At 41.4% G+C, this 15,296-nt stretch overlaps 1 protein-coding gene across 4 annotated transcripts in view; it reads left to right on the top strand.

The window, feature by feature from the left end:
* The window catches only part of LOC112560375 (short transient receptor potential channel 3-like), a 127,735-nt gene that overhangs the window by 74,207 nt on the left and 38,232 nt on the right, over positions 1 to 15,296 (top strand). The window lies entirely within an intron of this gene.

Genomic DNA, 15,296 nt, shown 5'->3' with positions numbered 1-15,296 from the left:
GAACAGAATATGTACAGACACAAACGAAGCCAGTGATCCTTGCCTGCCCTGCTTTTTCAAAATTCTAATGCAACTGAGGCACGTCTGTTGACATTTCTCGTAAGCTATACTTTATGTGCTTCTCGCAGATTGCCAGTCATAAATCATGGTCGTGCAAGCCAGTCAGCAAAACTGCTAAAAGCATCGCAGCATCGCTCAACACTTTTCTTGTCAAATGGGTCCGGAGAAAACTGATGAGACTACTCCAGCAACGCTCCACATTTTTTTTCTTTTTTTTTTTTGTTTTTTTTTTTTGTGTCCAATGGATCAGCTTTTCTCAGGATTAGAGTCAGTTTGTTTTCTTACCCAAACATGGCCGTCTTCATAAGTTGCTATTGTAAGTAAACGATTGTTCTACATCTCAGTATCTATTATTCAAACAATTAACAATTTTGTTCGCTTTTGTCCTTTAAATAATAAAAGCAGCAATGATCTTCTTCAGAAAAAAAACCATCCTGTTTTTAAATCATCTGTTTCGATTTTTTGAAACCAAATATAGTCTTTAATAAACTGAAGACATTTTCAAGAAAGATGTAGAGAAGGAAGATCAGAGAAGAAATAACGGAAACGAAAATTATATCTTAAGAAGTTTGAAAAGCATTATAAAATCGTTCAAGACATCGTTATTTTCTAAATGTTTCAGTTAATCCAGACTGCGCTGGTTTTCTTTATAACTAAAAAGCTGGTTCTTATTCTTCTTGTGTTCTGACACAAAGCACAACAGTCAACAAATGCTGGCATTTATGTCTAACACCCTGTAATAACCTGGATCTTTAAGACCTTAAAGCATTCTTTTTGTTTTACAAGAACAAAAAATTGTAAAGCTCACTGAGTCTTTTTGAAAAATTCTCTGCACTTGGAATTTGAAAATTTGAAAAAAAAAATCACTAAGTTCTTGACTTTAAAGCTTTTAAAAAGTACTAAAAAAATTAAGGGCACAAACTTATATTGAGAAGCACAAGAAAGTTGCTTTTAAGAAATCAGATCCAAGACATTGTAATGTCGGTGACTGTCATTAAAACACAGCAAGTCCGAGAAATCAACACTATCAATGTTGAGAAATCAGCAAAGAAAAGTTTATCTATTTTAAGAAGTATAGTGAGAAAAATCAACACAAAAACTTGGTAAGTAATCCTTGTTTACACCATATCAAGTAAAACAAGGTATTTGGCACTGAAACACGTGGTAAAAGAAACTGCAAACATCAGCATCATTGAAAAATCATACATAAAGAAAGTCTAGAACTCTACTCTCGAACTTTGTCTGGCAGGGGAGAGGAGGGGATGGGCAGTGGTGGTGGGGGAGATGTACGAGTAGGAGAAACAGCCGTTGGTCAGGAGAACAGGAGATAACTGATGGTCAACTAACGATTTTACGACGTGTTCACTGGCGAGCTTCGACATTTCGGTAGTGCGAGGAAAATGAAAGACTTTATCGCTGGCAAGCTGAGAAATATCATGACCCTCGGAAAAGGGGGGCAAGCGAATGAGAGATTAATCTCTTTCAGAACTCGCGTCAAACTTCCCCATAAATTGTTAAATAAGCTGCTCTTGAATCGCTGCTTTCTTCTTCTTGCTCTTCTTCTTTTTTTTTTTTTTTTTTTTTTTTTCTTTTTGTCCTTCTGACGGTTACTGGTTAAGCGCGTGTCAATATTACGAAGAGGATCGGGTGTCCTGGGTTCAAATCTCGTGTGGAACAGGATTTTTTTCTTTCTCTTAACGTGGCATTTTAGCCGTAGTATTTTCTGCTAAGCTTAAAAATCAACGAATTGTCCTCTTCTTCTTCCTTTTCAAATAATATTAATTACAGCAGATAAATACAAGTGCTCGTGCACACGCACACACGGACAAGCACTCACGTGCGATCAAACATACACGTAGATAGAAACTAAACCGTAAAATCTACATTCCTATAAATGTCATTCGACTCCTTACGTCAACTTTTCTTTCTTTTTGTGTGAAAAAACTCTTCTCTTTTCTTAATTCTTCACTTCAAGTTCAGACGAGAATTAACTTTTCTAACAACTTTTTGAAACATACGATTATAATTCCTGTACAGATATAAACGGCAAACCGATTACCTGAAACTATCTGTTACTCGACTTCGGGGAACTTTCTAGAAAACATTTCCCGTCTCTTAAGGCGTTTGAGAAGGGCAACGAGGTGATGCTGTTTGACAAGGGCTGTAACTGGCGCCTAGAGGGCGGAGATTGAACAAATTGATAACCGAGAGTCGGTCTTCCAACCGTCAGTCGGCAGCGCTGCTGTCCGCGTTTTACGAGCAGCCAGCCACCCTGGGGGGGTAGAGGGGTCTAACCGCAGCACCTTGCCTGCATGGCATCTCTCCTTTCCTCCAATCGTCCGCCGCATCAGCCGCAGAACACGAGCATCGGAATGACGGAGTTGTGCCGCGTGCCGACGCCAGCGCCGCGCAGATCATCTCGCCTGGCTGACGGGATTATCGTCGAGGAGGCCAGACCTTCCCGTCATGCACTGGTCTTGTCTGTCTTCCACGGATGCTCGTGCTCCTGGACAATGGCGGTGGGAACTCGCATCTGGGGCAGGAGAGGGCTCTATCGGGTAGAAAGAAAAAGAAAGTTTCTCAAATAACTTTAACAGTTATCGAAAGAATCTTTAACTTACATTAGATTTCTTTTCTTTTCTTTTCTTTTCTTTTTCTTTTTTTTCTTTATTTTTTTTACAAATTGTCTGACACCCTAGTTTTGTACATCTCTTCTCCATTCTATAACTTCTTTGACTACTATTTTCCTCTTCTCTTTCTCTCTATTGACTGTTTCTTCACTTGCGGTTAAGCGTTTGGAGAGGGGAGGAAGGTTTATCTCCTCACATTTGTCAGTTTTTTGAGATGAGTTAAGCCTGGGGACAGAACCGCCATTAAAATTATTGCCAAACGGAATTTACTTTTGCTCCACTTGAAATAGAAGGAAGTTTGAGCTCTTGGAATTTCAAAGATTGTGAAAACAACGGATTGTCTCCATGTCTCGGGGTTCCATCCCACCAGGTGCTATGAAGCCCTAGCCCCAACGTTGTCTACCGGATGCATGCAAGTCGATTTTTATGTCACGTGTAACATTGACCCGAACTAAGTGCAAACACTGGGAGGCTGGGTCAGGATGGAGTAGAAGACTTTTAGAAAAAAAAAACATAAAACATGTCAAACTTTGTCTCGACGGACAAACATCATTCGTCAACGCACTTTTTTTTCCCTTTTTGTACCGAGGACGATGTCTGTTTTGAAGACCGCCATGCTGAGCGATGCAAGAAATTGGTGCCAGCTAACATTGTTATAAACGGTAGATAAATGTTACAAACCAAAGATAGCTATTGTCCTCGCCCACGTTCATTGATTTCTATTTTTTCTAAACGCTATCATTTGGGTCTCATGGCATTTGTGCAGCCATGGTCAAGTTTTGAAAATGATTTCAAGCGAAGCTCGGCTTCAGAATGTTCCACGGTATTAGCTGAAATACCTCTGGCGTACAATTCTCAAGTGGAACATATCATTAATGCCTAATTCGTACCGTTTCGTTGCTGTCCCCTCTTCTGCTCGAGGTCTGCTCTCTGAGGACAGAACCACAAAAGCAACAGAATCCTAAACCTAAGCGAAACAAATAAAACTCCCAGCAGCCTCTTGTAATTGCCGAGGGTCGGGTGGAAGTGTGATCAGCTGTGGTCGCTTCTCACTGATGGATCGATTCTCAAGAGAGAGAAATATCTGACCATGCTCATTTCCTTCATTCTTTACATTTCAAGAAACCTACGGACTTGGAAATATTACTCCACGGGTTCATTTATTTTTTTTTTTTTTTTACATGATTCGTGCGCCTATTTGAAGCATCGGCGAAACTTCAGACCATCTCTTCTGAGAAATACCGGCTTCTTTTTTATTATTAATTTGATGGACAAACCCCCGGTAGTGGGAAGATAAATCAGAAATGCAACTCTGTAAAAGTTGGGGGAGGATTAAAGGTGAACACGGAAAGGGGTGTCTTGTTTTGCCAATTTCGCATCTAATTTTCGGAGCTTCTTTGTCGAGTGCTTGCGTTGCCAGAGTTGGGGCCCTAAACCTGTGACCTCCTCCAGATCATTCAAAGCAAACTTCTGTACACTTGTCTGAGCTTATGCGGCCAGTTTATCCGAGGAAGCCTGGAGTTGGCACGATCTCCGGACGCCGAGTATGAGAAGTTACAGAAGCCCGCCTCGTTCGTTGCCGTGATCAATGTATCATGCACGTCATCAGACCCAGAAGGTCAAAGTTTAATTCTCGTGATTCACTGACTAGTTCCCGTCCGCGCTTTATTCTGGAACCAGTTCCACGAAGTGATTCTTGCTGAAGAGAGAATTCTTTTTGCAGATGATGCTAATTTTATGGCGGTTTTTCTACTATTGTAGGTATTTAACTTGGGCGCTTTATTGGAATTCCACAGAAACAAAGAAAGGAGTAGACTAAAAAAAAAAAAAATGAAGGAAGGAACGCATGATTTAAAAAAAAGAAAGAAAGAAATTTAGAATGAAAAAGAAAGGTAAGCATCTATATTTACAAAGCATATAAGCCTAATATTACCTTACCTTAATGGCTTCTGTCTGAAGTCGTTACCTCATAACTTTGTGTTCGTTTGATTTCAAAATATCTTATCCTGACCTTTATGTAGTAAGACTTTTTATTAAATAGTTAGAGACCAACAATCACGAGGCAGAAAAGAACTGCAAGATAATTCCTTTTAGTTTGAAGCTTTGTAACTCAGAAATGAGTAGCAGGGATGTGCATCAAAGAATAAAGCACAAGAAAACCAATTAACCGACCCTGTCTGTCAAGATTGCCACTCTTCTCTCATCAACTACCTGATTTTTTAAATATACATCTAGAACAGACCCTTGCTATTGGAAGAACTATCAATATTATCAACTGTAAAGGAATATGCTTTTGAGTGGAAGCTTGAAAGTATCAGCTTATATGGCCGGCTAGGCTGGAAGATAAAAGAACTGGTATCTGCTCTCTTGCATAGCCACGTCCCAAATAACGTCTGACAAAGAGATGAGAAAAGTAAAAGAGGAGAGTGGGGGAAGTCGATGCATTTCCGACACTTTGATCCTCCCTCTCTCCGACTCTCCAAGTCTGTGGACACAGTTGCTGAGCTAGCATCTTGGGGGTTATCGGGGCCAACATCGACATGTTCATCCTCGGAGCGATTTCCTCAACTCTAGCCATGGCGGCAGCCGACAGTTTCTTTATGAAGCAGACTTGCCGCGGTCGAGCGTACTAAACTATGGAGGTGTGGGGCACGCTTTCCTGCTGATCTTTATTTTCCACTCATTTTTCCACGTTTTTGTTTGTTTTAGGGTTTTTGGTTTTTCTTTTTTTTTTTCTTTTTTTCTTCTTTTTTCTTTTTTTTTTTTTGGCATCTCAGAGATGTCAGTAGTCTTTGGTTTCAGTTTGTTTCCTCAATATTTGATAACTGACGGCAATGATATATGGACAGAGAACAGCTATGATTATTTTAATATCAGTAACCAGAGCTGTTTAATTAAAATTAAAATGGATGATTGATTGTCGACATGTTAAAAAATAAGAGACACGCAGAAATTATTAGCTGACGCACTCCGTCATGACGCAAGCGGAGGGAAAAGGAAAATCCACACCTGCACTCGTTTTCCCGTAATTAAGAGTTAAAATATTTTATCTCTTAAAGAATTATTAGATCACATGTTTTATAATCATTGGGTAAAGCTTCCTGCAAAATACTATTTCCGTAATTCTGGATGACCACACCTTCCGTTCTTGAGATACACCCCCTCAAACATCGCCTACACAGTCAGAGGTCAAAGTCGTGACATCACGTTTGTTCACACCTAATTAACATATCATTTCAAATCTCCCATTGGCTGAAAACTTTTGCAAGGTAAACATCTGCATGTACAGCTCTGATATTCATGTTAATGACCGCTTTCTGTGTGTGGTGACACTCGAAGGCGTTCATCTCGAATGGGATGCGGGGATGTTATGCAAATTTGGGGAAATAGTTGCACTGAGCTCTACCCAATCATTTGTAAACAAAGTTGCTCTCCACGAGTCCTTTAATGTACTTCACTTTGATCCTATGTTTCTGATTGCCCTCTCGTCGCCTTACACTAACCCTTGACGTGGAGTAATAGTGTGATGCCACCTTCGTCTGATAACTAGAGTTTGCTGCATCCTGAAAAATTTGTATAGAGCTGTGATGTATTGGATTCAAAACACGTATGGACGTGTAAAGATTAAAAACAAACAGTTATAAGTGCACATCAAAAGTTGTGTGATTGTGCGTGTGTGTGTGTGTGTGTGTGTCTACGTGCTTGCGATCTTGCAAGAACGAATACGAGTAAACTTCGCATGATGCTGAAGCCTCCCTGTGGTCAAGGGTAGCTGTTGGCTTTTCCCCACAAATCCAATGTTTTTAAGATTAATAAATCGCTAGACAAGAAAATGTACATGACCTCTGAGACCAGATTCCATTCTGTTAGCTTTAAAAACTAACCCGGATGGGTACACTGCAAAGCGGCCAAATCAAATTTGTCATTTCGATCAAGGGGCGAGCATGCCCTTGGCGTTGTGGATGAACGTTTCCATCTAAATCAACGAGTGGACAGGAAATAATGAAAAAAGTACAGGCAAACAGTCTCGATAGCATGTTTATTTCAGTCTTTATTCCTCTCTCTCTCTCTATCACTTACTCTGGGTTCGTTTCTGTTGTCTTTTTTCTGTCATTATCCCCGTTTTCCTCTCTTTCTCTCTTTCTCCTTAGTCATGTGAGTCTGAATAAATAAGGATTTTCTTTGTAAATGTATGTCTCTATTCTTTCTTCTTTATTTTAGGTCAGGGTTAGCCTTTTTCTCTCACTTTTTATTGCCAGGGTTTACTTGACTAAATGCATAGTTGCTCTTATCTAAGTCGATGTCATTTTCTCTATCTGTTAGTCTATCTGTCTATTTATATCTCTCCCTCACACAAACACAAAACGTAGTGTTAAAATTATCTTGAGTCCTTAATGTCATTCGAGCTTTTGGAATCAGGATATGGAATTTCAATGATTAAAACTTGATATATGAATGAATAAATAAATTTCTGTGTGCGTGCCTGTGTGTATGTGTGTCCTTCAAATAGACGAAACCAAAGACTGCCTAATACGCGACGATGCATTAATAAATATTTCTTGAAGACAATTCTGAGTAGCTAAGAGGTATTAAAAAAGGTCAAAGAAAACACCGGCTTTGTCGAGAAGAAAATCTCTCCTCAGAACCCGAGCAAAAGATGCAGCGAACGTGTTTGTCCGTCCGCTGATTGCCTTGCTTAGTCACAGGCCTGCGTTTGCACTGGCTGATTGCGAGAGTGGCTGAAGGGCTGGGAAACAAGCGGCTAGACTCGCTGGACGATTATCAAAGTTTGCCCTCGACATCGCTCTCCTACATCATTATCTGACTGTCTCAGGCGGCTCGGACACGGCAGCTGCACGGCAAGGAGCAAACCTTTGTAGCTGCGATAAGCTGTGACCAGGCATGATGGGACATCCCCCCACGACAGGTCTGCGTCTGCTACACGTGGTTCATGTAGTAATTTTCACATTTTTTCTTTGCAAAAATACGTGTAGGTGCCATTATTATTATTTGTACAAGCGTGCACACATATACAAACATGCTCGTAAGCGCGCGTGCACGCAAACATCCTCTAAGAAGGATGAGTAGATTTTCATGTCTGCATGGTGGATATAGGCTTGTATGTCTGTTTGAATCGCAAGCAACCTAGTCACCTTGACGGTGGAGAGATGCGTAAAAGAATACCCATAACCTTAGGGCCGAGAAGACGAACCATGGTGTAAGTGAGTACTTACGGTCACGTGCAGACCTTTGTCCAATGAGAGCTCGCGGTACTGCCAACTGGCATCGTGAAAAGATTACCCAATGCGACTCTCTTACCCACATTGACTCTTTCTAATTGTATTTGCATGTTGCACCGAGTCGCCTTCAGTGGAAACGGTTTTACGACTCTGCAAGGGAGCATCTTCATCCAGCGATCAGGCCACTTAGAGACTTTCAAATGTTCATTTCTGTACATTCAGAAGAAAGATGAAGAGGCCGGTGGGAAGGTAACTAACCCTGGTCAGAACAACTCTTCGTCCCCTAGTCATTTATCGTTGACTAAGTGACCGGTGCAGTGGACTTTGCTCTTCTCTAGAAGGGCTGACAAAATGTTCGTCTGTGTCGTGGGTTTACGACTGGACTCTTCTCTGTTAGTACACTGGGGCTAACGAGGCTTGGTACGGGAGTGACATTATTTATTTTTTTTGTACCTAGTTGTTATATTTCTTTTCGTCTGCTGCGTTCTTTAACATTTTGCACAGAGAACTATATTAACATTGCAGGAAAGTTTCAAGCAATCGAAAAAAGTATTAAAATAGTGCCAGAAGCTGACAAGAAGTAAGAAAAAAAAAAAAAAAAGAAAGGGGAAGGAAGGGAAGATGTATAGAATGAACTTATTTAAAGTCTTTATTTAGTATTTTTATTTTTCGCTATCTTTGAGTTATTTTCTCATCAGTGCAAATGACACACTGTATGAACCTCTACCTGTTTTAGTATTGAGAAAGAAAAACATCGAGTTAATGAGAGAACGAGCAAATGAGAAACTGAGCGAAAGAGTGAGAAAAACAGAAAAATAGCGAACTTGAGACCGAGAGGTCTAAAAATGTGTTCCCCATATGCTTTGCCCGGATGAAGCCACAAAGTGGTAGAGAAAAATTAAAACAAAAAAAAAAAAAAACAATTGACCCCCATCTGTACCGCCCACCTATGTTACCGATAGAGGTCGCCACATGCAACCGAGACGCAATATCCGGTCCCCACGACCAGCGCGTCAGCACCGAACTCCATTACAGCGGTTTTGACAGAACACAGGCGAGCGTGGAGCGACCACTGGACCGAACACCCATCAATCAAAGCCCAGCTACCCGGCCTGCCTTACACTTACCAGCATCCGTGTGCTGCTTTATTCGATTTGGTTTGACAGGCAAGCGGTTCTGGACCAGAAGCCCTTCAACGTGTTCGAGAACAGCATTCAGTTTATGACGATGAGCTTCCATATTTTGTAAGTAGTAAATAATAATAATAATAATAATAATAATAATAATAATAATAATAATAAAACATCATCATCGTCGTCATCATCAGATACGATGACATCCCATCCCATTGGTCCCTTGTCCCAGCATGCCTTAGGAAAGAAAGTACACAAGACTGTGACCATCAAAGGATCTCATCATCCCTAAGTACAAACAGAAAGTAAAAGTAACTGCATCGACCACTGGCGATTTTATATTGACCTGTCTCTTCATTCGAGCTCTGGGTCGTCTGAAAGTATCAAACAGCGACACCTCTGCATAATTATCTTCTCTTGATACTTCGGCAAAAGTTTGCGTGTCTGCGCGCCCTTTCGTGGCCGTTAGTTCGGTATGGAGAGTGTGATGTATGAGGTACGACATATGATGTATGAGGCATGACGGACGAGGTGTGTCGTGTGAAAAGAGGGAGGTCAAGCTGCCGTCGTTTCTTTCTGTCATCATTAATAATATATCATTAGATGTTTGTTAAATAACAGAGTCAGTCGGAGCCAGTTTCTTTCAGACTGATTCCCAGTCCTACTTCGAGAACATCGATCCAGTGGTGGCGCTCTTTGTGTGTTTTCATCTCTTTTGCTCTTCAGCTTCCGCATTGGAAATGAGATCCATTGAAAGGATATTCACGATGAATACGAAAGACATATAGAGCTAAATGGAAACGCTTGCCACTGTAATGGGAAATGTCTGCAGCACTAATGGCACCAACAGCAAGGACAGCAGGAAATATACGGTTATCGTCGAGCGCATAACTAACGTAGACATTGATTAGCACTTTAACTCTGAGAGTTATCTGTCCCCCTACCCTCTCACACACACACATACTTAATCATATTTAATTTTTACATTTATCTTCATCGCTTTTAAACTTATAAGTTTAAGAAACGGCTGAGGTTGTATTGTATGTGTTCGATGGTTCATAAATTTCATGTTGTATTCATTTTTGTTCACTTTAACCAGTATTTGTATTTTCTAAACGTTTTCCATTACTTGTTCAACGTTGCTTTTGACTGGCTGGCTGGTCGTCTGGGATGGCTGCTGCTGTGGATTATGATCTTGTTGGCCATAAATGTATTGCAGCCTGCCACAATAGTTCCATGCGAAACTTTTTTTGAGAGGAAGGGGAGCTGTTGTCCATTGTGTTTTCATTTACTCTATCTCATTGTCTGAGTCTGTTGTGAACTTCCTTGTTGACGAGATTTACTTAGAATGGGGAGCCGCAGCTGTTCAGTCGCTTGTTCACTGATCCTCTGTGTTATATATTGCCTGTGATGAATGACATTTTCATCGTTTACAAATGTATCAAAATTCTCGACTATTTCACATTCTGTCTTGGACTTATAAACGTAATCTCGTTCATCTTTGTTTTTCAACGCATTTTGGCTTAACCAGACTCTGAGGCTTCGTGAAGCTCATAATTAAGCAGAACTGTCAATGTCCTTTTGGCATCTCATTTTTCTCCCGATCTGCTAGAGCCCAGAACCGTTGCTTGCTTTTGCATAGATCAATCATAATACATGGGCCAGTCATAATTACGAGGCTGGAATTTAGTCATTCTGTCCTTCCTTCTAAATGTTCCAATACGCGTTCCCGCGTTCCAGCCAGTGGGTCAAAAGGTCGTTTCCCGGCTTTGAGGTGCTAGGACTGTCTGTATCCACTGGTCATTATCAAAATTTGGCCAACCACTGCTCGCTGGTTCCATAGCTTCTTTTACCTTGACTTGATTGCTTACAAAGACCACTGACTGTTTGTCCGATTTGTTTGTTGTTTCCGCTGGACGCTTCAGAACAGCGGTCTCTAAAATGTCGACTGTCTTTTAAATGAAAAAAGAAACAATGTCACCATTCCCTTCTTAGTTGTGCAATCGTCCTATCTCCTGTTTCTAATTTACATACTGTACTCCAGGTATTACTGTAATACTGGCTACCTTTGTGTCAATGGACAGAGGCCAAAGGTCAGGTAGCGACTGCAGTGGACAGCTGGAGAGAGTGAAGTGCTCATTAGCATGATGGAAGTTGTCCTGTGGACAGTTTCAACACACAGCCGCATTGTTCACTAAAACCTGCCAGACCATCATCTGAGTTGTTACCATGGAAACAACGAGAAAATCTGTTGAAGGCTTTGGTTTGCCGCTGCTGAGTGTTATTACCTCTTAGCGCGATTAACTGTATTAAACTAAATGGCGGCACAATAAACAGAATGAACGAGTGCGTGATTAATATCGAATAGCTTACACAATGGAGCATTGTGGCGGTGGTGATGGTCACTTCCTCCTCATAATGGGCTCAGGCCTACTCAACAAAGTTTTCCGTTCTTTCTATTTATCTTTTTTGAATTCTGTCTTTCTTGCCTGTGTTTTTCATTGGTGTGCGCGTGTTTTCAACACCCAAGCATTTTGGAATACAAATAGAGACATAAAAAAATTATTTTCTATTATCCCATCCACCTCCAAGCTCACAATAATCAACAACAAATATAGTGTTGATGGACAATAAAGGTTCTCAGTTACTGTCAGTACTTCGTTCGGCGGGTAAACGTGCAGACCGACAAGTTACTGTAATTATTAGTTTAGTTTATTGGCATGAAGAACTCATTTAGGTAAAAGCTGGAATGTATTTAACATTTTCTTTTCCATTTTGGGTTTTGTGCCCCATTACTAAACTTGGATTTGATTAGTTTGGACCAATATGGACGCTGACATGCGCACACGTCCAATAGAGAGAAATAAGCGAGAATAGCCCTTAGCTTGGGATACTTGAGATCAGTTACCCAGATGAAGGTTCTCAAGACCAGAAGAAGTGCTAATTGCAATCAACGGTAGCGCAATTACCAAACCGAACCATCTGGAACGAAAAAACAAATTTGTCAATTATCATCTTAACCTTTATTGTCTCTGTAAAGCACAAGATCAGAAAAGAACATTTCCCTTTGGCTTACAGTTAACACACACACACACGATGCCTTGAAGCTTCATCCGATTAAATTGGATTGTTGCAGACATAACATGTTTCGTCTCTGAACACAATATAAACACAGACTAAAGTCAAGAAGAAAAGCAGCATATGGAAAGAAGTGAACTGCAATTTGAAACCGCATTCCTTTCTCTAAATTCTTTCAAAGCCTACCTGTGCTCTCTTCTTAATGTTCGCCCCCCGTAGTTGATTACCTTTGCTTCGTATTTCTTGAATCATAAAGTTGTAGTTTTTATTTCTATGTTTAAATTTTGGAAACGTATGTTATTCAGCTCTGATGTCTTTTGGATCTTCTTTTCCTTGGTTAACTGGCCTGCACCTTGGCTCGTCTACCGACTGTCTAGCCATACTCTTTGCTTTGCTAGATTGGCTGGTTTCCATAGTTGGACTACAACATATATATTGGACAACTGCTTGGTTGATAGGATGGACTGTATGAGAAACTTTTCAGAAAAGTAGCTCTAGCTCTTGCTTTCCAGATTGCAACACAAAACTTCCTTTCGAAAAGAGACCCTCACTCATTTCGGTATTTCGGTGCATAATTGTTCTACTTGGAACGCAATCAAAATGCTTCGTGGCTTCTCTGAACAATTCTTCGGATGGAGAAAGGGAAATAATTTGCCCTTCACGCACACTGATGCAATTTTCTGTCCTCTTTCAGGACGAGCTTTTTAGTTGGAGGAGAAACTGTTGGCGCTATTCCCCAAAAGAAATTGAGTGAACTTCTCGGGAGCTTGCCTTTCCGGGTCAGCCAAATGGTCATTTTGTACAAACGTCTTTTAATTAAAACCTTCAAGTAAGAGGTCGCTTTATGGACCGTTAAAAAAACCCACCGACGTTAAAGAGAAGATTTCTTTGATCAGTTCTTTGGTGGGACCACTACAGAGGCCACTGATTGGATTTCAAGATGCGCTATGGAGTGCATGTTAGTACAAATGATTTTTGTCGAAAAATAAACTGTAGCTTAATTAATTTTTGCTGTTTTGTATTTCAACGACCACTTAATATTCTTTAGAAAATTAACAAAACTTGTCATTGTTGTCTGTGAGACAAAGCTGACAAGGGACCAACATGATCAAAAAAATAAATGTTGAATGATTATTCTTTAGCTTTGCTTCATGCAACAAACTTTTAGGACACACTCTCAGGCAACGGCATGAATATTAATGCCTCAGGCCTCAACTAAAATAAAGACTGAAACTACCATATTCAAGGATAGACTACCATAGCAAGGCCTAGCTATCATAGATAGACTACTATAACGAACTCCTAAATGATGTGACAAACACCTGAAGCCTCAGAAGTTAAGGACATCATCCAGATTGCGATGGTAAAAGTTTAGAACCCAGACGGCTTTAACGAAACTTTCGACAGATACCTCCAAGATGTAAAGTACCACAACCAAAGACGAGGCTACGGTAGTCAAGACCTTAACTACGATGACCAAGGATTAGACCATGATAGCCAAAGACCTCAGCAGCAAAAGCCTAGACAAGTAGAAGTGATCTGGACACGCTGTCGTTAAAGGTGATTAACGCCGTTAAGCGGTCGCCTTTGGCGCCAGTAGTTTATGACGCAATAGAAGCGTCGGTCAGTCCGTGCCTGCCCCGTAATGCGAACAAAGCGGCCGCCACTCCAACGGTGCGCTTGCAGGGCTAATTCGTCCCTGTCGTCATCCATCTTGGCCAGGCGTTAATGAAGCGATTGCTGTTCGATAGGGCCCCCGCGTTCTCCCAGCACCAGATGGTTTGAACACTTCCTTACGACACTGTTAACACGCATTCTTGTAGAAAAAAATATTGATGCGGAAATTTGTGTTCGGTTTGCACGACAGACGAGTCGGTAAGTGGGGCTTTGTAATATCCATGCCGAGGCTTTGATGTCTTTTTGCTCAAACACGACCAGTCTTTCCATAGACAGGAACGTGTTTTCCGGAAGAAGACTAGGTGGCGCCGTTATGCCAAGGACAAGAGACACCTTGGATTCAAATAACTTTTTATATTTTTTTCCCGGGACGTGATATTTCGAGTTTGGGACATCGGGTCTTTGTTGCAAGCTCATAACATTTGCGAGAGATGTGGCTTTGTGGAAGTGTTTTGTGAGGCTGGACAATATCTGTGATCATAGACGATGTCAATGGGATATTAGATGCTACTATCTTGACCGTCGATTGCTACTCTCCAGACTCCCGCTCGGACAATGCCAGACCATCTTTGCTTCTTTTGGACACATGACGTCAGAACGAGTAACGGTCGTGGTGTGGCTCGCACTTTGGCAACTCCACTGCACGCTGTTTGACGTCACAACGCCACAAACCGAGCCAGGGACGGCATGAAAGTTATGGTGGATGATTTTTCACTCAGCGTGGTTGGGGGGAGCTCTACGAAAGGTTGGGTGCGAAATCTGCGATTTAAGGCTACGCCACTGGGTATGTGCGATCGTGGACTCCGAGCATCGCCTGGCCAGGGAGCGAGGGGGTCTGGCATATATCGACACCTCCGTCGGGGTCTCGACCCTGACAGGATTGCCTCGCTCACCTTTCAGTGAGACCCTTCTTTTAGGCAAAGTCATAAAAGCAGTTTTTATAGCTTCCGATCAATATTTCCGGATGAAAATCGTTTGACTGGCATTATCGCCAGCATCCAAATGATTAACAAGCTAGTCCTGGTCCGAAGTTTCTACCCGCCACATAGGGGGCGCTCGTGCAGCAGTGCGGGTGCAGCCCTGTGGTTTTCTTACCTCGTGTGATGCTTTCTCCGTGATTTGACACAAACTCATCGTTGTGAAAGCAGCGCTTGGTCAGATTAAGAGAGAGAGACAGACAGAAAGGAAAAAAAGATTTGCTCCAGCAAGACAATTTTCAAAACTTGTTCAGATCTGGACTAGCTGAACTACTTAACTGCTAAAAGGTGAGCGCTTAATGGCTTAAAAAGCTTCGAAACTCCTTTCAGGGCTTTTGGGGTATTCTCCAGATTTTTGGCATGTCTGCAACACGAAGGTCCCGCAGTCAGATAAGCTTAACCTGAATTAGTGCAGGAACAATTTGAGGATTCCTCCTGTCGATGGCAAGGAAACGTAAACTGTCTCACTCTCCTTGCTTAGCTGAGAACCACTCACGAAAC

This window comes from Pomacea canaliculata, linkage group LG1 (assembly GCF_003073045.1).
Source record: "Pomacea canaliculata isolate SZHN2017 linkage group LG1, ASM307304v1, whole genome shotgun sequence".
Lineage (NCBI taxonomy): Eukaryota > Metazoa > Mollusca > Gastropoda > Architaenioglossa > Ampullariidae > Pomacea > Pomacea canaliculata.
This window is presented reverse-complemented; position numbering and strand designations above follow the sequence as displayed.